We start from the raw sequence: 26,672 nt of genomic DNA, 5'->3' as shown, positions 1-26,672 counted from the left end.
TACGATTCGATTAAAAAATCGGGCGACTAATTATTGGGGCGCCATACTATTACACAAGTACCGAAACTACTTACAGTAGATGTAGGTGCCCCTAACAAATTAAGCTTCATGTGATTTATTTGACCCTGCATAGCAATTAAGGCATTGGTCTGTGCTGTTAGGGCTGGATTTTGCCCAATAATAGTTTCACTAAGGGTGGCGATATGACTATTGTGTTCCCGTAGGGCATTACTAATTTCAGACAAACGTGTGTCCAGGGTAGTAGCCATCCGGACTTGTGTGCCCACAGCAGCATGTACACTGGTGGTCAATTTTTTTACTTTCTGAAACAAGTTTCTAATGTAACCTTGTATGTTGCCAGTTTGCTGGCTTTGCATGGACATGAACTCAATCTGCTTAAAATTATGCAATGAGTTAGCTATTTCAGCAGGGGTAGTTGGTGTGTGGGGTGATTGGGTGGGTGGGTGGGTGGGGGTTGGTTGGTGTCACCACAGTTGTTACCTTATCAGTCTGTGATGTTGTGATGGTTTCTTCTTCAGGTGAAAAAGACTTGACGGGCTGAAGAATAATTTCCATTTCTTCGTCCATCATTGTAAAAGATTCTGTGGGTTGCAGCCCTAGTTGTGATGTTCCTGTGGATACAGACAAATTGGTAAGTATTCAAGCATACTAGTGCAGTATAAGTGTAGTTAGATGTTACTAAGGTGTATTGAGGGTTATGGCACATAACAATGGGTATTATGTAATTACACATGTACCCTGTGACGTAATGTAATGATAACATTGGTAATAAGAGTGATGGCTGGTTCTCATTACATTCATTTCCGTTGGTATGTAGCAGCAGGAGATTAATGTAATGTAGGCTATTGTGTAGGTGACATTTGTGTGTGTACTGTATGTGTAATGGTGTCATTTTTTTTCTCATTACCTGCAGCCTTTGCATCACCGCCAATCGGTCTGGAATGCTGTGATGCGGTAGCACTTCGGGATGGATAATCTGCAAAGGAAATGATGGACAGGCGTTAGATACCTTGCATGGCCAGCATTTATTCCCAATATGTTTATTTATGTTACAAATAACCCCAAATACTCACATGGGTAATGGTCACCACTAATGCATTTTTTTGTTGCCATTTATATGGAAAAAAAAAAAAAAAACATTGACTGATATAATAAATATTGATTGTGACAGAAAAATGCTACCCATTTTTTGTGTTGGGGGTCAGCAGTCCTCTGCTGCCTCTCCCCCTGGATCCTCTGGTGCTGCTGCTGCCTGTCAATGTGCCACTGCTCCCTCTGCCACCGCCACTTACTGCCACTCTTCCTCTGCCAAACATACCTCCTCTCCTCTCCATACTCCTTACTCCCTTTCAAAGGTCAAAATGGCGCCTGTGCCCCTTTATATAGGGGGTGTGATGCATAATGTATGGGACTTAGGTGGCCAATAGGTTAGGGGGTTATTTGTCATGCGGAGGCAGTGTTGTAATTCGCACTCCGGTTGGCCCTAAACTCGCACATGACCTGCGTGAAAAAAACCCACATTTATGTGTCATAAAATCGCACCACATCGCATATCTTCGCACTTTTTAGCCGCATATTCGTGTCCCATTAAATATGCGGTTAACAAGGTAAAAACGCGAATTCAAAAAGTGCGATGTCCGGCGATATGGTGCGCTTTTAAAAAGTGCGAAAAAATCGCATCCTATTAAATGTCACCCATAGTGTCAGTTTTATCAGAGGGATAGGACTAGACCAGCACAATGATGTATCCGTCTCTCCCAGTAGCAGAACATACATACACATGCAGCACGGGTGCTGTAATATCCCTATCACATAGATTACACAGGTTCTGCGTCTGGCTGACTTTCAAGCCTGCATTTCCCTAGATTGTAATCCGCCACAGAACCTGTGTAATTCATACGTGTCACTGATTATGGGGATATTATAGCAACCCCATGTACTGTATGGCCAGCTATTATTGTAAATAAGCACCACAATATTTCTGCTGTCGTTTTTTTACATATGAAATCCTGCAAAGAAGCCAGACTCTTATGTAAGGGGCCATGCCGTACTCTGATTAGTCTCCTCCCCGGGCCCCCTATATGTGGGTGCAATGCATGCCAGCCTCCTGTGGGCTTGCCTTTTGCTGCAGCAGTTACATAATAATCGGAAATGGGTGTCATCTTTCAAATTATAGTGACCGCTCACACCCAGGAGACTTGTCCTCAGATGCTACCGTATGGCTGGCTGCGTGTAAACCCTCTCCTCTGTCTCCTAGAGACGGAGACCTACATCTCACACCCCCTCCCCTCGCAGACACAGGCGATTGCTATTCTGTGCTTGGCAGAACATTCGATGCGGCGCCCAATCACTGGGAGCAGCAGCAGCAGCAGACGTCAGGAGGAGGCCTGTGTGGGCTTTCTCCCCACCGTCTCCTCGCACAGCCGACTGCAGTTGCTCATACAGAGAGTAGTGCAGCAGCAGCAGCAGCTCCATTAGAACAGCTCTATTGATTTCTGAATCGCACTGCAGCAACAGACAGGGAGAACTGAGGAATCCGACAGCAGCAAAGGAGCATGGGGGGGGGGGGGGACGGGACACGTCTACTGTTCTGTTACTACTTACCCTGTTATATATAAATATAAGTATACACGTATAGAGAGGGGGCTGATAGGGAGTCATAGATGAGCTTAGCACTGCACAGTATGGTCATATATGGGGCAGGTTTATGGGGCTGCAGAACAGATATGGCTCAGGCTCCTGGTTTAGTAATATATGTGTGTGTGTGTGTGTGTGTGTCTGGGTGACACTCTCCTAGACACCCTTACCAAATCAGACTTATATAAAATGTATGTACCTCTGTGTGTGTGTGTGTGTGTGTGTGTGTGTGTGTGTGTGTGTCTGTATGTATGTATGTATGTATATATATATATATATGTACACACAACATTCTATTTTCAGTTTCTCATGATAAGAAAAGGGTCTTCCACCTTCTATATGGTACACAGTGGTATGGTGCACATATATTATACTGCCCTAAAGGAGGGTCTGCATTGTTCTTTGTTGCTGCAGTGAGGTAGAATTATACATCATGTTGGTGCATAACGCTTCTCAAGCAGGAGCTAAATGTAGTAAAATGGTAACACCATAATTGACAGAAAAATCATTATCTATCTATCTATCTATCTATCTATCTATCTATCTATCTATCTATCCACATAGTGTAACACTATAACTCTCCATCTTTATACCTTTATTAAAAAATATGCATGTTTGTGTATACTATATATATATATATATATATATATATATATATATATATATATATACATACACACACACACACACAAGGCAGCAGCGCTCATCTCATTATAGTGTACCGTAGCTCTGTGACATGAGCCGTGCTATGTGCTGTCACCAATATGCTGTGGAAATGGTGCAGGCACCGTGGGTTAGCGAGAGCTGTCTAGGCGCTAAGCCATTATTAGTAAAAGCTATATTGAGCCTGTTTGCCAGACAGGCAGAAAGGCTGAACTCTAGGTCCGCCCAGACATGTGCCCTGTCATTTTCGTTTTAATCAGTCTGCTCAGGACGGCTGCTGATTCATTTTGCAGGACAGCCCCCTGGGAACCTAGGTGGGAGCTTGAGGCGAGCTGCTCCTGCCTCATTGCAGTATTCCACATCAGAGAGAGTGAAAGCAGGTCGAGCAGGAACGGATAGGCAGGGATAGCTAGTCAATGAGCAGATCAGACTGCAGACCCAGAGCTGCACAATATCATTACATGGAGTAACTCTTTCATTGCCACAAGCCACAGAGATGCAGCTGGATCTCCGACCAGTTTGCTCGTGTTCATGTGTTCAACGTTCTTCATTATTCCAAAGCGGAAGAATTCAAATATCACTTGAAGAAAACAATAAGACAACAGTCAGTCACATGAAAGCCAGACGGCATACACTGTATGTAGCATGATCTCCTCACACAGACCATAAACCATGCAATCATTCAATACAAGCTCCACACACTGAGCATCATTTGTATTTGTTCATTTTAATATGCTCCAATGAAACACAAGGGGTTAAAAATAATTCCATTTTTTTTCTCCCCCTTTCCCCCGAGCAGGAGGTGAAAATATATCACGTCTAAGTGTAGATTTAGCAAATAATGGGTTAGGGTGGTATACCTGATTTAGCAGGAGACTTTGATTGGTGGGATTGACAACCTTATTATGCAGCAAGCTTATTATCGATATTATTCTACTCTCGGTTGCTATGGCCACCTTGCGAGAGACATTCAATTTTCTCTCTTCCATCATCATTATCTATGAGGCCATCTGTTGTGGAAAATGAATTCAGCCTCATTTGCATGACTGATAAGCAATTTTTTTTTTTATCTATTTAACAGAAGGTCATATGCCGGGGATTTAGAGCTGGTGAAAAAAAAAAAATGTGAAAAAAGCCCACAGAGAGCATGAGTGGGAGTGCGTGCATTAGAGGATGTGTGTGTGGAACTGAAGCAGATCCCTTAGGCCTGCTAGCCTATCGTACCGCATTTGTCATTCCTGCCAGGGCGACATTTTTCCCCTAAGCTTCTGCACACTAAAGAGAGAGGCACACACACAGGACGAGGGAAGAGAGAGAGAGAGAGAGAGAGAGACAGAGATTTTTCCTGTGTCTTCTTTTTACTGTGTATCGGTGGGTGTCATTTTCCTCTTCTTGCAGGAATACTGGTTCATTATTCCGATATCTGCAGAGGTAAAACTACAGTCTTATCCTGGTATGCTCGTTTCCAAGCATTACTTCTTCTGTGTTTGTTGATCTAGGTGATGAGTTTGTGTGTGGTGACTTACGCTGTACTTGGAAGGTAGTTAACTTTTGATGTCATAATTCACCCGTCTTGTTCCATGCTGGTTCTGTGTTGATGTGTGCGTTGCATAAGGTTGTTGTGTCTGGCTGAGTTAATCCTGCAGTGCAGGAGTGAAGTTTGGATTGCATCGAAGTCATCTCACTTTTTCATATTTGTAAATACAATTTTAAAAGTCTGCAGCTTCATTTTCCAGAATTTGTGTCTGCAATATATAGATATAGCTATGTACTATAAATTCAATATGCAATTAAATGACTTTCCATCATTATGACCGTTAGATCGGTGAGTTTATTTCAAATGCGTGGGGTTAAGAAATATTTATGTTCAAATGTTTCGATCTGTTCATTTCAGTTACTTTATTATTTTATATACCTTTTCTTTTACCGCATGTATATCATTTTCGTGAAGACTGCTGAAAAAAGTGATTGGGGGATACATCCAAGGTTACTTCTTGAATCGACCAATAGCAGCTGGGGAAAACATGTCATCTTAAACTTATAATGAAGACTGATGGATTCATTCACTCAATCAATCACACTGGATAGGGAGCTCCTGTAATATCGGATTGCAGGAGATTAGGAGCTGAATCCTAAAATTGTGTTGTCCTCCATTTCGATTGATATTTTAGAATCTCAAGGACTTTATGTGTAACTGGAGACGTGTTTTTAGCATGTAACTGTGTGTATACGTCGCAGAGTTCTAGCTATGATCGGAACAACTTTTTTAGAATTTCACAAATATATAACAATAAAGAAGGATTGACCATTTTTATCGTCATTTATATCTTGTGTTGCATGTTTTAGATAGAATAGGATAGAGTGGTGCACTAGTATGTTTCATCCAGCTCTATATGTGGTCTATATGATATCATACAGTTAAATATACCAGTGTGCCAGTGATAAGTGCATGTTTGAAACCCCCCCCCCCCTCCAAAAAAAAGTTAATTACCAAGCTTAGAGTCCTCCTTGCCACCCTGACATTTGACTGCTGCTAATTCACTGATTAATCTCATTAATGTGATTATAGTAGGATTTGGAGTTGGCTGCTATTGTTCTGTGCATACTACCATTCTCACTGAGATCCTGACACCTCTGTGTATGTAATTGCTGGGATTTTTGTTCCCCCAGTCTGTGTTCTGCTTTCCTTATTTTTTTCTATTTCAGCACTAGGAGCTGTCCAGTGCTGATATCAAACACACAGCCATGTACAACTTTGTACTGACAGCAATACTGCATGCAGGTCCCCCAGACATTCCCAATGGTGTTCTTAATTCAGGCAATTACCAATAGCTGGAGGTTTTAGAGAAATGCATTTTTAAAAATACCTAAAAACCTGACTGCAGAACTATTTTTTAACATATACATTTTATTTAGGTATTTTGTTCTTTTAAATTGTTCTTTATATCTAGATATTATTTTACTCAACTTATATTTGATAGTAAACATAGTGTTTTTTTTTACACTAGCCTGTTTTCAGTTAACCATTGAAGTTGGCCAATACAAATACTAGCTCAGTCTATTGTCTGTGAAACTTCCATAAGTCATTCTGTTGATGGCTAGACAACACAGGTTGTGTACTTATATACAGGTTTGATGCTTTAGGTACCTATAGACTATAAAAGAGTACACCTTGACTTATTATATTTCTAATCTCTTTAATTTATTTATTTTTGCCGCTGTTTAAAACCTTTACTTTTTTATACAATGTACATTTACCCACTTGTGTCTCCTCAACTCTGAACCCTACTCATTTTGTGATTTGTATTATTCCATTTCCATTACTTTTTTTTTTACTATATTTTTGTTATGTGTTTACTTTTTGTTATCAAAATGAAATGTCATTTTTTTTCTACATTATTTGTATAATCCCTCCCCTTACATTCTACTCTTTCATCTCCTCCCATCCTTCTTCTCCTCCTTCCATGTTTTTTTTCTCTTCCCCATTTCTCAAACTATTGTTTTTAGTTGAGTGCTTACTTTTTTTATTTTTTTATTAAATACATGCCTGTCTGTTTACATGCCATTCACCGAGTCACGTGGGCAAATGAAAACATAGTTCAGTTTTCATTAGGATGCATGTTCTGATACATTTTTAGTTAAGAGGTAAGAGCTTATGGCCCTTTGTGCTGTTTTTGGGACAACTACTGTGGCCTCATGGTGACCTGGCAGTCCTAGGCTCCAATTGCATCCTGGGATTTGTAGTATGCTTTTTCTTGCTTGTTTTTTATTTTATGAGTTGAAACTCTATTCATGCTGATTGAAGACTTTAACAACTTTTGTTGGGTGATCAGTAAGATATATTGCCAAACGGGCACTGTATTCTTATCTTTTACTCCTTGAAAAGTTTTCTGTTGTCATTTACATCTGTAGGTGTGTTGGGTGTTACAGTACTTTGCACCCAATTGGGGATTTACCTCTTACGCTGTATCACCGAGTAGAATCAAGTGTCATTTGTCGCTTCGATTGTAAGTTTTTTGTTTTTTAAATTATCATCAGACCATGTGCAATTAATAGTGTTTGTAGTTTTGAAACAGCTACTAATCCCTACGTTGCTTACCGTATAGATTCTTTACATAGTTTACATAGTTTTTAAAATTTTAAATTTGCAGAACAACGAATATATCTCGTACGCAATAACGGAACAACAGAGATTCTGTGTTGTGTATAATATTGCCCACAATGAGACTTAATCACAGTCATGTATTAGGTTTCTAGACAAATTACATAAAGTATTTTAGACGTCCCCTATATTCTGTTGGCTAGAAGTTCTGAGAAACTCCTAACCCCCCCAGTAACAGTATAATTATATATCAGCAATTTAATTTAGAATGGAATTGATTTTAGGAAGATTGAACCACTCCTATCAAAAAATCAAATCTGACCTCAAACCGGATATACAATACTATTTTTTTTTATTTCAAAATAAAATATTAGACACCTACTAGCAAAATTTAAATTTAGATTGTATAGTGTGTAAACTTTGCATTGTATATTTCTGCCCACCTCGTATAAAGAATAACGTGTTTGTTATAGAAGAACATTGCTATATTATCCTTGGGGATCACTGTATTGAAACAAAAATAAGAGCACCTAGTTTCCAGCATGCCATGGTGAGAGTTCCCATCTATTACAATATATACAGTACTGCACACGTTACACAGGCTGCTCTGGAGATTTAGGGGCCTGTGGGTACAATGTTAAAGCATACAGTACATCCCTATACTTGTCTGACTGTGCTCAGCAGCCCAATAAGCAAGAGAGTTGGAGATCATTTGTTTAATCCAAAGCCAGACCTTGCAAAAATATACAGCTCAGCATCCAAGTGCACCCACACATAGAATTTGGGGAATGGACATGTTTTGCTCTTCTCAAAGGATGTCAGACTGATACAGGGTAAGTCAGCTCTGTGCTACTGATGCCATTCTGCAGCAGTAATGTGGTCTCTGAGGGAGTTGGTGCTTCGTGCACACTACACAGCTAAGCTTTCTCTAGCCCATTGCTTCACAGACTGTCTGCCGCTTTCATTATAGAGGATATAGTTGATGCTTCGGATGCAGCACTGCACACTTGGCCATTCATTCTCGGCATTTAGAGGTGTCAACCTATTAATATCTATTTTTGACTGCAGGTCCGTTGCTTTCTTGTCTGAAAACATCATTACAGTTGTCCATGTGGCACAATAATTAGCATACAGATGAGAAGTGATCTCGTCTCCGAGCATCAGCTGAAGGAAGCGAGGGAAGAGGTGCGGTGGAAAGTTGATTGGATGAATGAAGAGGAATGGTAGGCGTTCAAATGCATTAGAAGAGTTTAGTTGTCATGGAAGAGGGTTGTCAATTTTCTTGGTGCATTTGCTAAGTGGGGAGTCGGGGGGGTGTCTGTTCCCGGAATGATAACTGATCACGTCACGGCCTACGGAAACTGGTAGATCTGGACTTTGTTGACTAAAAATTCACCTGCCAGGTGCACCGTCCATTCTCATTCCATTACCCGCTCAGGTAAATATACCTTTTCGTCTCTCTCTCTTGTTTTCATCATGCCAAAAGTGACTTTGTTGATGCATCTGATTAATTATGCATTTTTGTCGATGATATTTCTGTCAGCATGCAAAACTAAGTTTCATGTATCATAACTTTCAACTCATTGATACGTGGTGGTAGGGTTCTTCTGGCGATTTACAGGGAAACTAGTGAACCCAGCAGCAAACAGCTCAGGAGCTAAAATTAGCTGCAATGGCTGATACTGTATGTATTTTTTTTTTTTTGTCTAGACTATGGAACTTGCGAGGCATCTTTGTCATTGTAAATAGCTGCAAATTGACAGTCATTTAATCATCATGGGCTAATTAAGGTAGATTTTACACAGACAATTTCATCTCCTGCTTTGACAAACCAACTAAAAAAAAAAAAAAAGTGTCTTTCTTTTTTGCAGTCAGGGATCTCTACAGAATAGGCTGTCTACCAGGCTGTTAGTCATAGCTAAACTCAGATAGAGGTTTAAATAATCTATAACTTATTACTGTTAGAACAATATGTACTGTATGTTCAATTCTGTGCTGGAGTCATGGTCTACTTGTCTTATACTGTAGTCCTCACATCTAGACATCTTTACTCCCACTGACCTCATTTAAAAGTCCTGAATGTATTACAGAAGTAGCATATTCTAACTTGCTTCACAGACTGGAGAGATAGATAGATAGATAGATAGATAGATAGATAGATAGATAGATAGATAGATAGATAGATAGATAGATGAGTTGATAGATGGATAGAGAGATAGATAAATAGATAGAAATACAAAAACAAAAAACAGAAAGATAGAGATTTGTAAATATTGTCCTTATATTTCCATCCATTTGAAAAGTAAATCTGGCATTTTACCCATCTACCATGCCTAATGCCATTACTCATGTATCAGACACCACACTATGGTATGAGGAATACAGAGACAATAACATTAAGTCTGCATTTCCAGTAACTGGTCCTTTGGATGCATACCTTATCTTTGAAGCAAAAGGTCTTAAGTGTTTTCAGCATCTCGTCCCACTGAGCAGAGAATGATGAGTATCATAAGTCCTGTTTTATTTTGATGTCATTTGCTGAGGATTTATTGTGAACAAGAGGAACTGTTTAGACACTGACAGCAGCCTGCTAGTAGTAGGAGTTTTACATGGCTACATAGGCAACTGTTACTCTGCTCATTCTATTCCTTCCACATAGACAAGTTCAATAGTGAGATTATAACTGGCACACAGAAGTAACAAAGGATAAGAACAAAGACAGAGTCATTTTATTATACCATCGCTCTGGGGAATCCTAGAACCCCAATGTTAAAAAATACAGCATCAGCGTTTGTGCCACCTGAAGGGGAAGGGGCTTGTTTTGGTCATTTAGAAGATATAGAAAGTGTTTAATATATATTAAAGAGTCTGCTTGGGGCTTTATATGCGTGCCAACCACAGATTGTGCCTTAGTCTTTCCTCCAGCCCAGCCATATGTGTTTACTGTACTGTACATGGATAGGTGGATGTTTGTGCATGATGTGAAGTCCATGTGTTTATCTCCCAGGTTATTTATCATGAAACTTTGTGCAGCCAGAGAGCTGCTGCTGCTGGCTCTTCCTGGCATTGCAGCATCTACGGATTAAAATTCCATACAGACTTCTAGATGCTGCATTGAGTCTGGGTTTACACTGTCTGTTCAATGAAATACATCTACCTCTAAAGGATTTACTTATTCTCCAGGAAACGTACAGTACATTCGCTAATATCGGCAGCACTTGCTCATAATTAAGACTTTAAATATTGACAGTACATTTTTAATAGTTCACAGTATCTTTCTTTTGTGTTGTGTGAGAGCCTGATATTATTGCATTGTGTAATAAGTATCCTGTGTTTGATTGGCCTAAATATAATATATACAACCGGAGAGTGTCTAGTATCAGGGGCTGCATTAATGAGGTTCAGATATGTAGCACAGCAGTTCCGTAAATCTTATATTTCTTTGGCATATTTCTGCTTGGAAGATATCCGACAATGCCAAGTAACCTGGTTTAAGAAATAATCAGGGTTGCAGGCAACCCATAGAGAGCTATTAAATCAAGAGTCTGCCATGGCAGACTGAGAACAGGGACCGAAATCAATACTCTATCTGCCAACAGACCCTTTGCTGCGTTGAAATTCCCACCTGCTTTATGCATCTGGGCAATTGGCTACTGCTGGAGAAATACAGTCCATACTCGTGTCTGCAGCCATGTCTGCACCATAATTGCAGAGAAGTGTGTTTATTTGCAACTCTATACCACAAGGATTAGCCTTCACTATTAAGAAGCAAATGAACGATTGCTTAAATTTGGGTCTTAATCAATAAAATAAATAAAAATGCAATTTTTAACGGGGCATCTGTTTGCAACTTTAAATTGCAACAGTCTATTTTTGGCGATCTGCCTTATTGCTTTATATTAACCCATTGGCTGCAGACGTAGGTCATCCTTTATAGGAAGCATCCTGTGGAGGATATTTGCATGTTGGGGAGGGAGCGTGGAAACAGTTGGCTCAGCGTCTGGGCTATCTATGTCTCTGGTTTGTACGCTGAGGTTTATGATGCGATTGTGCACGGTACCTGATGCCACTTTTGTACTATTATGTAAACATTACAATGTGATTATTAACAGCAGAAATGGCGTTTGTTTTGCTTACGTGTATACCTGTCCTGGGGAAAGTCAATGGGATATAATAGCTTCAACAACAGGGTTGGAAGTAAGTAAGAGAAGGGCCACATCAGAGGCGTAACTCTGGGAGGCAATGGAGTCATCTTCCGCCGTGCTCCTGCTCCCAAGGGGGCACCTCTCCTACCCTGGCAGTTTGAATCAGTTATTTGAAAGCCATCGATATGGCTTCTGTGGCTGACTCCCACTCCTACCATCATATTTCCAAGTGTCACACCCTGTATTCGAACCCATGACCTGCCTTACTGGAGACAGACAACTTACTGATTGAGTTATTTGGGGGCACCAATATTTATCTTACCTCCGGGCAACTGGGACGAACTTACGCCACTGGGCCACATAGAATAGTCACGATTACCACTTGTGACCCTTCTAGCAAGGGCCTGATTCAGACCTGTTTGCAAGGCTGCTTATACAGCCCCGCCCCCCACCCCCCGTTTTAAAATACATCCCCTCGCATGCGGCCGATGGAGAGAGGAATCATTCGATGGTCACCGACCATCAAATTATTTTTCTCCCCTTCAGTAATAACAGTCAGTATGAATGAAAAGGTAGCGGGCACTGATGTCACGTCATGTGACCACAGCTTCCCGCCCCGAACAGGCATCGGCACAAACAAAAGGTCGACCCAAGCAAAAGGATCGACATGAAAAAAGAGGGATATGGAAAAAGGTTGACATGAGTTTTTCGTTATTTTTTTCTTTATACTTTACCATCCCAGTGGGCCCAGAGGGAGAATATAACAGTATGTCAAGCACAGTGAGGTACTGTGCCTGTAGATTGGTGGGCCCAGCAAGCCATGAGATGGGGCACTAATAAAGTTTCTATGTCGACATAGACACCCCCCAAAAAAAACCTTTAAAAAATTCAACTTGTTCCCATGTCGACTTTACCATGTCAACTGTTTGCCCATGTCGATCTAATGCATGTCGACATTTCCCATGTGTTGACCTTCTGCTTGTTGACCAGTAGTTGTCAACCTATTCACTGTCGACCTAACGATCCGCACCCTGGACCAACATCATGGTCCTTGTGAGGGTTTCCTTTGTATCCCTATAGACCACTCCGACTATGAGTGCGGTTGACCCGCAGTTGCGTTTTATATAACCCCTGAAGGTAAATGGAGGTCCACACTGCCTTTATTTCCGGTAACAATCATTGGCTGCTTTGACCGATAGTTTTGAATTGTTATATCAATGAATGCAAATCAGGCTTGTTCAGCATAAATTAAACAGTTTCAAAACTAAAGCTTATCTATTGAACGATGGTAAAACGCCTGTTCGTAAATATATCCCTAATGTTTTTAGGCCCTTTTTGAAGTGCAATGGCCTACACCAGCTGATGTATACACAGCAGTCTTCCCATACTGCATCATGAATGTTTTGCGTCTGTTGGTCAATGGCATGGTCCCTATGACTTACTATTAGTTCTTCCCGAGTGCATATGCAACTGCAGACTTCTGTCCACCATCGTGAGCCATAATTTTCCATTGACTGTGAAATACCATTGGTGGATTGTAGTTTGATGTTTTTGCTTCCTGGGTTTTATACTGTATTGTAAAACACAGTGTCCTGGGAAATGGGCACCCTGTATGATACTGTGGGGGAAATTTACTAAGATGTGTATTCTACTTCACATGTGATGTTGCTATGTGCAACCAATCAGAATTGACTTATTTATTTAGCACCCTCTATATGATAGTAGACAGGATCTGATTGGTTGCCCATAGCAACATCTTATACAGTAGCTCTCTTACAGCTCACTCAGCAGTTACTGCTAATCAGGGGCACATAAATGCTTAAATAACTCATATTTAATGTGGCTGCAAATTTGCCGGCCGGGGCGATTATCGATAGACTGCGCATGTGTACAGCTCATAGTACACATGCGTAAGGCCGTCATGTAATAACATCATGCTACTTTTTTGATCGTTGCCTGTACAGAAGTTGATTGATAGAAAACCGATGTTTAGAGGTGGTAACCGGACGTTGTCTGGGAGTGTCAGGCAAAAAGTAGGCGTGCCCAGGTATTTGAAGGGAAGACGTGTGACGTCAGCTCCGTCCCCGATCAGCCTGTTCCTATCGCAGCCGCAGAGTAAGTCCTGGGCTACGCACAGACTGCACAAAGTAGAAAAGTCATTCCATGGTGAGCGACTTGCATACAGATTTGCAGGGAGTCCCCGATCCTGCACAGGGTGGGATTGCAGTCTGGCTGGGCGGCATATACCTGATGGCAGGGCTCCGCAGTATAGCAAAGCAGCCAGCGGGTCTGCAGAACTTTCATCTTTCCCATTCCCAGCTGTAATTAGTACATGGCTGATCATAAGGCTTTTAGCTGACCTGTCTTTTAGAGTCAGTAAATTCATACACTTTGCATACAGTGATGCGGTTCTGGACGATAGATCGCCTGTGCCTAGATCAATAGTCAGTAGGTGGACAACATGGGCCTGTTTCACGCTGACTCGTTAAGCAGCGTAAATTCGGCACCTACCAGGCAAGCAAATGTCCGCCGCTGCTGCCGCATGTACATTCCTGGTGCATTGCGAATGAATGTTTAAGTCAGCTAAATCATTTGATGGTCGCCAACCATCGAATGATTATGCCACCCGCTTCCAAATACAAGTCAGCCTAGACTGACTTATATTTGCTAGCGTCTATGACGCAGACGGGGCGGGCACATCAGCCGCCCCCGGCAGGCATCGGCTCGCCTGTGTAAGCATGGGATGCCCAACATTTTTCTGGGTTCCCCCACCATTTTTTTGGGAACGCCCAGGAAATGTTTCCTGGGCATCCCCATGTCCCAGCCAAAGACATTTGCACAGCATATGCGAATATACGTATGCGCAGAGCGCAAACAAAGGACCCCGTTATGATTTTGGCTCATTGCAAGCCAACGTGAATCGCCCCCCCCCCCCCCCCATATGAATACAAAAAGGTTGACTTGTTCAAAGGGTTGACATTACAATGGTTGATACAGAAATTGTCGACAAATATATATATTTTAGATATAGCAGCCAGACTGAATAAGCTTCAGCTTATGCAGGGTGGCCAGTGCCTAAAACCATCGGCATTCATGACCCACGCGATAGTAGCGACGATGGTCTGAGGCTTCATCCTCAGACACAGCATTCGATCCCTCACTAATGTGCACAAGTGGCATCTATCTCCTGAAGGTCTCTCCAGCTGCATTAGAATTTTAATAACATGGAATTGCACAGCTGCTTCCATGCGCCTGAGAAGTTCCTGACAAACAGGAATCAGGCCCTGTGTGCGTGGAATGAAAAGGCAGATATTCAGGTATACGCAGAGTTGTATACATGTTATTTTTGTGTACACTTAGTTGTCTATACATTATCATCTCCTTGTACCAGCTCATCCTAGGTACAAAATATACAGGGTGAGATTTAATAGGATGAGAGATTCAGAAAGTGAGAGATTTGGTAAGAAATCTCCAGTTTTTTTAAAGCGGCAATCATTTACACTTCAAAATCAAACTGGTTTTGCATTTTAAATAATTGCCACTTTAAAAAAAACTGGAGATTTCTCACCAAATCTCTCACTTTCTGAATCTCTCATCCTATTTAATCTCACCCACAGTATCTGAGAACCCTTCTGTCCAGCTCTGCAGACTGCATCCTGCCCTGACTGGACTTTTCCTACTGGTGCGACCCAGTTAAAACTCACTAGAGGCAAGATGTACTAGCCTTGATAAAATGGAGACGGTAAATGGCAAATGACCAGCCGATCAGCTCCTAACTATCAATTTTCAAACCCAGCCTGTAACAAAATACAAATAAATATGCCCCTTTGCCTCAGAGCAGTGCTGTCCTTGCGTGTGTGTGTCTGTGTCTAGGGGGGTAATTCAGACCTGATAGCACAGCTACGAATTGCCAGCGGCCAGCGTTCAGTTAAGACACCGTTTGTTACAGTGAAATCTCACCTTGCAAATGAATGCGCTCGCTGTGCGATTCGATGTTTACGGCTGCGATTCTATACACAGCTACAGATGAAGTCATTTTCATTCATCCTGACAGCGTGCTATGTGTTCCCTTCCCGGCGCACCATTCGCCGGGGATGTGGGAGTGTCTCATGTGCTTGCCTGTCCCATTGCCGTGAATGGGGTGAGTGAGCATCTCACACGCGTCCAATTCTTGGTGAATGACGTGTCGAGAAGGGAATACATAGCGCGTTGTCCAGATGACTGAAAATGACTCCATCTGTATGTCCAAATTCCAGCACAAGCCACTCACCATTGAATGGTTTATCCACTGGGCCCCAAGTCATCGCAGGGCCAGAGTAGCCAGAGACTTACTCTGCGCTGCGATGAAAACCGGTATTTCTGGCCTGCACCCTCCCCTAAACGGCCACTTACCACCCCCAGATGCCTACTTCCTGTAAATCACCATGTGAATGTCCAGCGATCAAAAAAAGTAACAGGAGTTCATCACTGCCGGGTGTCGCACACACACACATTGCGGCCCATACGCATGCGCAGTCGATGTATTATTGGCCGCCGTGCAAATTGGCGGTTGTGTGATCAGGTCTGAATTACCCCTATATGTGTGGGAGCAAGCTTGTCTGTGTCTACAGTGGTGTCTGCTCAGTGCATACAGGCCCCTGAGTCCCAGAGGGGCCCACGCTGCATACACTGCACCCATTTTTTTACTACTCACCCATCCAGAGTCCCGCGATGAAGGCAGCGGCGCTACTGGAATCGCTGGAAAAATGGCAGCCATGACATTTTTCCAGAGGTCTGAACATGCACAGTAGAGTCTGAACGATCTAGTGCTCAGACTCTATTGTGCTGCGCAGCATCGTGCTGCAATCGGCAGAGAGGAGGGGCCTGATCAGAGGAGGCTGCTCACTGGGCTCCTCCTCTCTTAGGGCCTGATCAGAGGAGGCTGCTCACATGACTGCTAATTTGCAGCGGCCAGCGATCAGGTAAACGATGCCCCGCTAGAGTGAAATCCCACCTTGTGTACGCCATGCAAATAGATATGGCTTGTGAAGACTTCACAGCCGTTCGAATATTTCCAAAGCCGTTTGTAGGCCGCTCACTGTAAATGATTTCTCCACTCCACCACTGTTCGCAGGCTTTGAGTAGTCCAGGATATACTGGAAATCAGCTTGATCGGGGCCGGAGCAGACATCATACACCTCCCCTAAAACGCCTGAGCACGCCTGCGTTTTTTTCCCCTGTCACTCCAGTCCAGTTACCACTCACAAACAGCAACTTCCTGTCAACAAAAGGGCAGGGTGATTGCAAATAGATTCATTGCAGTTTTTGATGCTGTTTGGCGTCATGTATGTGTGCTGTGAACTAGATGCATGCTCAGTCATTCAATAATCAATTGGCTTGTGAATTCGCACAACAGCAATCAGGTCTGGATAATTCCCAATGTTTTAAAGGTGATTTTGCATGAAATAAGTAAAAAACATCAAAACAATGAATACTGGGCAGTAATAACCCAAAAAATAAATACCAGGCACTAATAACAAAAACAATTAATTCTGGGCACTAATGACCAAAACAATAAATACCAGGCACTAATGACCAAAAAAAAAATACTGGGCACTAATAACCAAAACAATACCAGGCATTAATGACCCAAAAAATAAATACCAGTCACTAATAACCGAAACAATAAATACCAGACACTTATGACCAAAAAAATAAATACCAGGAACTAATGACCAAAACAATAAATACCCGGCACTATAGACCCAAAAAAGAAATACCAGGCACAAATAACCAAAACAATAAATACCGGGCACTAATGACCAAAAAAATAAATGCCAGACACTAATAACCAAAACAATATATACTGGGCACTAATGACCAAAACAATAAATACCAGCCACTAATAAACAAAACAATAAATACAGGGCACTAATGACCAAAAACATAAATACCAGGCACTAATAACCGAAACAATATATACCGGGCACTAATGTCCAAAACAATAAATACCAGACACTAATGACCAAAACAATAAATACTGGAAACTAATGATGAAAAAAATGTACATCCAGGCACTAATAAAAACATTTGTAGCACTAAGCGCTGCTAGGTGGGTGTTAATCACATGATTCACACCCACCTAGCAGCGCTTAGTGTTACAAATGTTTTAAAGTTTTCCTCTATTTTTGTGAGCAAAGGCTAGCCCACACAACACGAGCAGCAGCAGGTGGTAAAATAATATATATTACCAACCTCCAATTATCAATTTATACTAGAGTGCCAGGTACTGTGTTCTGCCTGTCACCTCAGGGTGCCAGTTCGGTACACAAACACACTTTGTTTTATTGCCAGGCACTAATAACCAAAACAATAAATACCGGCCACTAATGACCAAAAAATTTAAATCCAGGAGCTTATAACCAAAACAATAAATACCGGGCACTAATGACTAAAACAGTAAATACTGGGCACTAATGACCAAAAAAATAAGAGAGGGACATTTGAACCCCCCCCCCCCCCCCCACATACACACACTCCTCTGGGGATCAAGTTCCAAACAGTGAACTTAAATTATATAGTGCTGCGTAGGGGGTAAAGGGCTAAGGGCCAGATGTATCAAGCTTCAAAAAGTGATAAACAACAAGCCAATCAGCTCCTAGCTACATTTTTCAAATACAGCCTGTAACACGACAGGTAGGTGCTGATTGGCTGGTTATCACTCTCCATTTTACCACTTTTTTAGTATGGAGATGGAATTATTCTTTAAGATTTACATACTGTAGTTTGAATTTTTGCGGAACTCAATACACCTGAAAAACATAGCATCGAATAGCATAACAATAAGTTTCCTTGGGCTGAAATTTCGATGCCATTTCCAGGCAGATTCTACATACAATTATCCTGTGATTGCAAAACAGGGAAGTTGTAATGTAAAGGAAAGGTGCGAGCAGGACTTCACCGCTAAAGCCAGCATCCAGGATTCACACATAGCATGCCTACTGTATGTTACACTACCTTCAAGCAAAAAGAGCATATGGGGGCTTTTATTATTTTAACTGCATGCTTAGTGCATGAATGCATAAGTGTATCGGAAAATTATATTTATTTAAAAAATATATATCATGTCACTCCGTTACTTTGATGGCTAGTTTCTCATGCCTTTACCTACTTTTGAGAAAGGGTAGAAAAAATAGATGGTGATGGGGCAATTATGTCTGTAAAAGCCACACCCACCCAGTGTAATAGAGGAATGATTGGGCAATATGTAAGCGCTCTGTGGGAATACAGTAGGGATGGACATCGATGGCAATAGTGCAACTGTCCATCGATAGTAGCATACTATGCAATCAATGTCCATCGATGTTTCTACCTATCGATGTTCATCCATTTTCTTTGACTGAGTGGGCTGTGGGCTAATCAAACATGGGGGCGGGGCTTCCCAGGTGTTGGGGGTGGGGCTATGCTCTGTGTCCCAGCGCCTTGGGGGAAAAAGAAAACAAAACCTATTTTTTTATGCTTGACACCGATGGAGGGAAACCAACTACATCGACCATAAACCATCGACCATTATGAATCATCGATGGTTGATGTCTTTACAATCCAGTAGTCACCTAGATATTCTGGTGGAGTGGGTCATCATGGATTTGGTCTTTGCTCCGGTTCTGTGTGCTTTTTCTTACTTTGTATCTATCGTTACCCGGCAAACTTTTTAAAATGTCTTTATTCTGCAAAAGCACACCGATGACATTATTATTTATCTTTTTGGAAATATCCATGTTCCTGTATCCGTCTGCGTCTCTTCTGCCCCAGTGTTGTCCCAGATAGCTGCACCACTTCACAGTTCACACCATTTTTTAATATCATTCTCACAGTTTTCTCATAGCGAAATGTCTCTGCCACTTCATATGGAAACACAGCAGTGACGTGTCGCTTGTCTGCTTGCTAAACTGTGGAGGAAATCATCGCAAGCTTTCAAGACTCCTTCATTTGCCAGATTACCGGGTCGTGGGTAATCTGTCACAAGGAGGATGCTTAGCGGTGCACAATGATCTCCTATACCGTTAGATATGATGGGCTTCATCATTAGATACCTCTGCTAAAATCTTGTACTTCCATCATGCTGGAGACCTGATAACCTTATTGTGTTATCTAATAGACTCATCGTTTCAGCAAGAAAAAGCTGTTGAGCTGTATACACTGTATTGCAGATAGATGATGGTGGCCAGGGTTACCCAAGGGTCATTGTGATGTACTGTAAGAATCCCCAGTGACTAAGCATAGCATTGAGTCCAATAGCATGTCTCATTGTGAGCACAGAAAAAGACATTGGAAGAATTGATAGATTTGAGCATCAAACAAAATTTATTTTGTAAGCTGATTGGTTAAAAAAAAGATGTTGTCTATTTGCCATTGGCTATTTTTACCACAGTGCTGCACTTCCTGGAGAGTTCTCTTCCTGGTGATAACATTAACCTTTGAGAGTGTTAATGTTTAGAGAGATATAAGTGCCAGCTGGAACTTTATCTCTCTCCAGTTATTCTCTCACTTATTACTTTCCAAGGGTTAGCACATCTTCCCCTGTCACCAGCTGTCTAATGCTACAGAAAACAGGTTAAAATGATATGCGCATGTGAGGCTAACTACTGATTCGGCCAGGAAGGGAACCAGCAAAACCTCTTCATCATCCTGAGGTGGCATTTAGGCCCTTATTCTGGTTCACCTGCAAAGGCAAATTCCTTCTCAAATGGACAAAACCATGGGCACTACAGGGCAGATATAACATGTTCAGAGAGATTTAGATTGCTATCTATCTATCTATCTATCTATCTATCTATCTATCTATCTATCTATCTATCTATCTATATCTGTATAGGGTTACCACCTCATTCCTTTAAATCTGGACACATATTAATTACACAGGTAGTGTGGCTGAATAAAACCAGCCATAGAACCTGTGTAATTAATATGTGTCCAGAATTAGGAGAAGGGATGAGGTGGTAACCCTATTACTGTATGAATATATATACAGTATACACACACACACACACACACACACACACACACACACACACACACACTATATAGTGTAAGGTTCTTATGATGATTTTAGTCTTAATACAGTAGGTAGTGATTACTGGGCTGCACTTTCTGCATTTGGAGTACAACATTGTTCCTATGGGAATGCTGTTGTTGTGACTTATTCCCACCTAAAATTACAGATTTGCATTTGAAAATAAATCCCTTTGGCATAAAATTGTAGCAGTAATTTACATTTCCTGCGAGTGGACTATTATGTTTATCCGCTAAATATGCATATATATACTTTGCTGTGCTATAGGGTTTCTATATTCTAGAAGGGCAGCATGGATTGTATAATGGTTAGCATTACTGCCTCACATGCTGAGGTCACCGGGTGATTTGCATGGGAATGCCCAACGTTTTCATAGGAAAGCCCATTAAATGCTGGGCATTCCCATTGGCTGTGCCTCCCACCGCCACCCCATGCCCCCCTGGGGTGGCGGTGAGAGTGGGACAGTGAACATGCAGTTCACCGTGCCCGCTCGCACCCTGCACATGTGCAGATGAAAAAAATCCCCCGTGCGAATTTGACTTCACCCCCATTGTCTTACTGCTACAGGTCTGACTAACCTAGATCCTAACCTCAACACCACCCAGCCAAACGCCTGCCCCCCGCCGCGTGACTCCCCTCATTAGCATGCGAGGCGATGTGTACACTTACACGTCCCCTTGCATTTGACCACTTAGGTGAAAAATCGCTGACCAACTAATCATTTTTTTCAGTTCGCAGATAAGACTAGTCTATCTTGACCGAAGATGGCCGCTGACATTGGCACGCCTCCATGTGCAGGCATTTTTATGGACACGCTTCTAAAACCCTGGTCATTCCCCTGCCCACCCCTGCCCTCCCTCTTCCTGCCCCTCCTGTAGCGAATGTCCCGGCAAGTATGAAACTCTCACTCTTGGGGTTTGCATATATACACGCATGCACAAACTCCAACCATCAGGGACAGGTCTGAATTTGGCCCGCTACGAGTGGTCTGCATCGGCCCCAATGTTATTAGCCAGTCTTGTTACTGTTTTGCTTACCATTGCCAAGTGTAACGGAATATGCAGGCGCTATATAAGCAAAAGTTATTGAATACATTTGTCTCCCTTCTTTTGTAATTATATTATTTAATTTTTGTTATTTTTGGTCAATTTCTTTTATTTTATTTTTTTTGGTTAACTTTCTGGTCCATTTCTGTTTCCACCAGTCTCTTGGTTTGTGATGTGAGGTTGTCCGTAGCAACCAAACAGATTCTGTCTACCATGGGGGAGATTCTCTAAGAATCTCCGCCCCCCTTCACCGCCCATCACATTTATAATTATCGCATATGTTCTAACATATGCGATAATTATAGCAAAGGACAGCTCTTGCGGTAAGAGCTGTCCTTTACGGTGAGAGTCGCCGGGTCCCAGCAGGTCCTGGCGGCTCCCCCCACCCTCACACACCCGGCGCTGCTGCTGCTGCGCCGGGCTCTCCTCCTCCCTGCACCCGGAAGAGGATCAGTGCAGGGAGGAGGTCACAGGTCCGGGCAGCACAGCTCTGTGCTGCCCGGACACAGGTGAGGGGGGAGGGGGCGATGCGGGGCGGTGGGGGGTCGTTGCGGGGCGGCGGTTGGATGCGGTAGAAGCCCATTGGCTTCTATGGGGCATCGCCAGATTTTTCTGGCGATGCCCCCCGCCGCGTTAACTCGGCGGGGGATACTTAGAGCATCCCAATATGCGGTAAAAACCCCGATAACGGGGTTTTTACCGCATTTCTTGTTTAGAGAATCTCCCCCCATGTCTCTATTGCATCCTAGAAAATGATGTGGTGTGATAAACGTTGAAGAGAAAAGGAGGGAACAATGCTACAATTACAATGTTTTACTTGTTCAACATCCAGTAGCGCTTCTCTTGCATTTATCATTGGTAATATCAATTACACAATAGCACCTAATTAGTCTATTAAGCATATTGTCAGAGTGTTTGGTGTGGAATTGGTGACAGTAGGGAAAAACGTCATGCAGTGGACCTCCTGAGGGTGGTTAGGCAGTCCAGGGAGCATTGCATTTAATTTACTCATTACAGCTATTAGCACATGCTGGATAGCATGTTATATATCACTCAGGGACAATGATGGTTTCCACAATTCAGACTTGAGAGAGTTGAGCCACGTCCGGGTGGGGAATGTATAGTACAGTGCATGTGGTTGTTAAGCATGCACAATTTACAATGAGTTGGGAACATTTAAAAGTTTTCTGTTTTATAGGAGAGAAATATTTTTTTTTTAAATCACGGAACGTTGTGAATAGTTTCTCAGCGGTAAAGGTGCCCATACACGGTGAGATCATTGCATGCGTCTTAAGTGCGATTGGGACCTAGTTCAAAAAGTATGTGCAGCACATACTTTTTGAACTGCGTGATGACCTGTGTGCGGGAGCATGCATCGCACCCGCAAATCGCACCGTGAAATGGGCACCTTAAATATTTAACACTTTTGCAGACCATTGTTCCTTTGGGAAAGTAGCCTAAAAGCACTGTTGAGTTCTAAATGTATATGAACTAATAAAAGCTCTGAATTGTACAATGTAACACCTACAGTATATTTAAACTGCCCAGTATGTACGGCCCGGCAATGAGCGCTCCTGCATCTTCGCCGTCCACCGGCGTTCATCTGCTGGTATCACCAGCAGATGAGTGACGGGGTAGATGGCTTTCCGTAGAGTCCTGCTATGGAAAGCCGTCCACCCCTGGGAAAATTACTTAGACGGGCAAAAATCACTCAGTGTGTATGCACTGAGCAATTTTCAGACCAGCGATTTTCCCCATCACCGCTGTGCACCTTTACCTCTGTGGTCCACAATGCTTTGGAGCCAAAGCAATACTGACTAGCTTGTCTTCCAATATGTTTTACATGCTGTTGGTTAGTAAATAAAGGAGAATGCTTCTGGGTTTATTTGTTTATGGTCTGTCCACGAGCAAATGGTTCGCAGCTATTGGTCAGTTTTTCGGGGAAGCAATTCTATTTTCTTGTTTGGCGACAGTGGTGCTTTATTGATGAAGATTGTTTGTAGCAGTTTGTAGTTTATACTGCTTGGGTTTCTTTATAATATTTAGTACATTTATAACATTTGCAGTGTGTGTGTGTGTGGTTGTGGCGCACATAGGGCCTTATTCTAGTTCACTCTTTCTGACAAAATCCTTCTTAGATGGAAAAACCCATGTGCACTGCAGGTGAGGCAGATGTAAAATGTGCAGAGAGAGTTAGATTTGGGTGAGTTATTTTGATTCTGTGCAGGGTAAATACTGGCTGCTTTATTTTTACACTGCAATATAGATCTCACTTTGAAGTAAAACCCCACCCAAATCTAATTCTCTCTGCACATGTTACATCTGCCCATTCCCAATTCCATTATTAATTAAATGCAAAAGATGTGTCAACCTACAGTAAAAGTTCCTTGATTTCCAATGTTGGTAGATGATCACCCTGTTAATCACTGGTTGTGATAGCTTTATTTACTGATTTCACACACAGCAACTAAAAAAGTGCAACACATAGACAAATATTTAATTGGTGACATTTTACATAAACACAATGGTTATTAGATAACAGGGTCAATTATGCTGTGGTGTACATTACATCAATTTATATATAATATCTAAAACAATACAGAGATACCCTGACAATTATAGACATTTTGTCAAGCCTATTCATTTAGTCTTGACTCTCAATATAATATAATATAAGCTATATATTTTGTAGGTAAAGCTCCCAATTACGAGAAATAGTTGTCTAGGTTCATATGGTCTGTACCCACTTCTGCCCGCCTTTGTGTTATGATGTACAGTGAACAGGTGGGTGAGAGTCCGAGAAATGGTCTAGGGATGAATGAAATTATAGAACAGGAATCAGCTGCTGCGTCAGTAATTACAACCCAGCCCCTGTTGGTAGAACCATTGCAGATGGTGCGATGTAACCTTGGCGCAATGAGAGACCCAGGAAGTTGGATAGGAGCAAGTCATGGGTTTTGTCTGTGTGCAATATGACAGTCCAAATAAGGTTTGTGTCCAATTAGGTTGCCATTAAGGTGTAAAGGCCTTTTTAGGTTTTAAGGATTGCAGCAATATAATGTAAAAAGACATTAGTTGGATATTCTCACTGTACAGTACTGTATTCAGCTTAATACCATATATAAAGATAGTATATCAAATACATCAAATTTTTTAAAGTGGCAATCATTTGCACTGCAAAACCAGGGTGGTGTAATTGATAGGTGCTTTAAAAAAATGGGGAAACTTTTCTTAAATCTTTCACTTTCTGATTCTCACACCCTATTACATTTGTCCCTATATATTCCAATGGTTGTTTATTGCAGTAGTGGTGCTGCCATGTATGCTATACACAAAGTAACAAAAAATAAAATACAAATAAGTAAGATGGTACTGTTGGAAGGGGAGAATATAAACCATATTAGCATATTTCTTAAATGTAGAGTAAGTGGGGTATAATGAATCTATATTGGGGACTTTCATGCAAGGGAGGGGAGGAATTCTGTAATTAGTAGGGTGGTTTATGATATTCAAAGAATAGGTTGAGGAAGAGCTCAGCAAATGTTCAGCCAACTTTTCTGATAGACATGAGTTGGCCCCTGAACAAATAGGTAATTCGCTGGTGAAACTAATGATGAGTTTGGAGTAGATCCTTTGGTGAAGTATGATTGGTCAATGGCTTTCTAAACATGGATGACAAAGGAGATTCACAAAGCTCTACACAAAAGTATTTAAGAACGTCTAAGGCTTCTCTGTCCCATGTGTCAGCTGCCATAATAAGCTATAGATAAAATAAGAATGACCGCATGAGGTTGTATAACAATGAGTGGTCTGCAAAGTGAAGACTTCATCTGTTGTGTTCCTGACGTCTTTTATAAACACAATGGGCATCGTCATTCTCCAGTATATAATTCTATATTTTTAGGATGAAGCAGTGGGTGGAGCCTTCTTCAACTAGCCTTCTCGGGAGAGCCATGGTGAGCCATGGCTCTCCAAGGTTTTTTATCAGCTATTGTTTTTAGCTGCAATACAAAAACATAGAACATTACAGTAGGGGATTAGCAGAGAATTAAGTCGGACAGCTCTGGCTCACTTAATCCTTTTTCAATGGCTAGATGAGGATGGCTCTATCTGTATATAGGAACCAACAGACTGTGCACTTTTTAAAAGACTGGTCTGGCAAATGTGTAGTCAACCTGTATTGCACATAGTGTTATATTTTGTGATATTTTAGTTTGATCATTCCATTGTATGTACTTATGTATTATTGCCTCAAAGCAGTCCAATCAGGAAATAATTAATATTGATGGTCTTGTATTATGGTTCTAATTACATCACCGTGTTTTGGTTCTAATGTAATTGTTGCATTTTGGTTTTGCTAAACCACCATCAAGTGCTTTATTTCGGAATTCACATATAAAATCTGAATACTGAGTTTTGGATTTCTTGGTTTACTGTTCGTATTTCTAGAGAATCGAACTGCACATCTCTAGAAACTATAATGTCAAAAATGATTGTTAACCGGTTTCATTGTTCTCTTTTTATCTAAACTATTTTATTGATGAATGAACATTTAATATATTTGTTATCAATATATAATTGTCAGATCTAGCACTGAGGGGTAGATGTATGAAGCAGTGATAAGGGAGGAGAATTGATAAAGTGCCTGGTACTTTATCACCGGCCAATCAGCTTCTATCTCTCCCTTTTTAAACCCAGCCTGTAACTTAACAGTCAGGAGCTGATTGGCCGGTGATAAAGTACCAGGCACTTTATCACTTCTCCTCCCTTATCACTGCTTCATACATCTACCCGTGAATCCTCTTTCTTCTAACTTTTTTATTGATGTTGAATAGTGAATGGCTATTTAGCAAGCCTCAAAAATGGTAAAAAATATGGCCGATATTGTCTGTCACTTATTGCTTGGCATATCTGGGCATAAAAGCTAATGATGAGAATGGTTCGGCCAATGGGCAGAAAGATGGTGTTTTTGTGCATTTGTTTAAATGGAAATTACGCTCATTTTT

General features: G+C 41.6%; 1 protein-coding gene and 1 long non-coding RNA gene across 16 annotated transcripts in view; both read left to right on the top strand.

Annotated features, from left to right (window-relative positions):
- Nucleotides 1-538: 538 nt before the first annotated feature.
- Nucleotides 539-1,068, top strand: LOC146062768 (uncharacterized). The gene is made up of 2 exons (XR_014471506.1): nt 539-652; nt 935-1,068. It is a non-coding gene; the product is annotated as an uncharacterized LOC146062768 (long non-coding RNA).
- A 2,870-nt stretch (nt 1,069-3,938) lies between these two features.
- Nucleotides 3,939-26,672, top strand: part of MYT1L (myelin transcription factor 1 like) — a 461,092-nt gene continuing 438,358 nt past the window's right edge. For 8 of the 15 annotated variants that reach the window (XM_083178481.1, XM_083178484.1, XM_083178477.1 and 5 more), the window contains exon 1: nt 8,283-8,861. The gene's annotated coding sequence lies outside the window, so the exon portion shown is untranslated. Of the gene's footprint in view, nt 3,958-4,459; nt 4,775-8,067; nt 8,257-8,281; nt 8,862-26,672 lie in introns of those variants that run through there. The other 7 variants (XM_083178476.1, XM_083178474.1, XM_083178472.1 and 4 more) reach the window with 7 other exon arrangements.

Source organism: Crinia signifera, chromosome 3 (assembly GCF_055691185.1).
Source record: "Crinia signifera chromosome 3, ASM5569118v1, whole genome shotgun sequence".
In the NCBI taxonomy this organism is placed as follows: domain Eukaryota; kingdom Metazoa; phylum Chordata; class Amphibia; order Anura; family Myobatrachidae; genus Crinia; species Crinia signifera.
The sequence above is the reverse complement of the archived record's forward strand: the minus strand, read 5'-3'. Positions and strand labels throughout refer to the sequence as shown.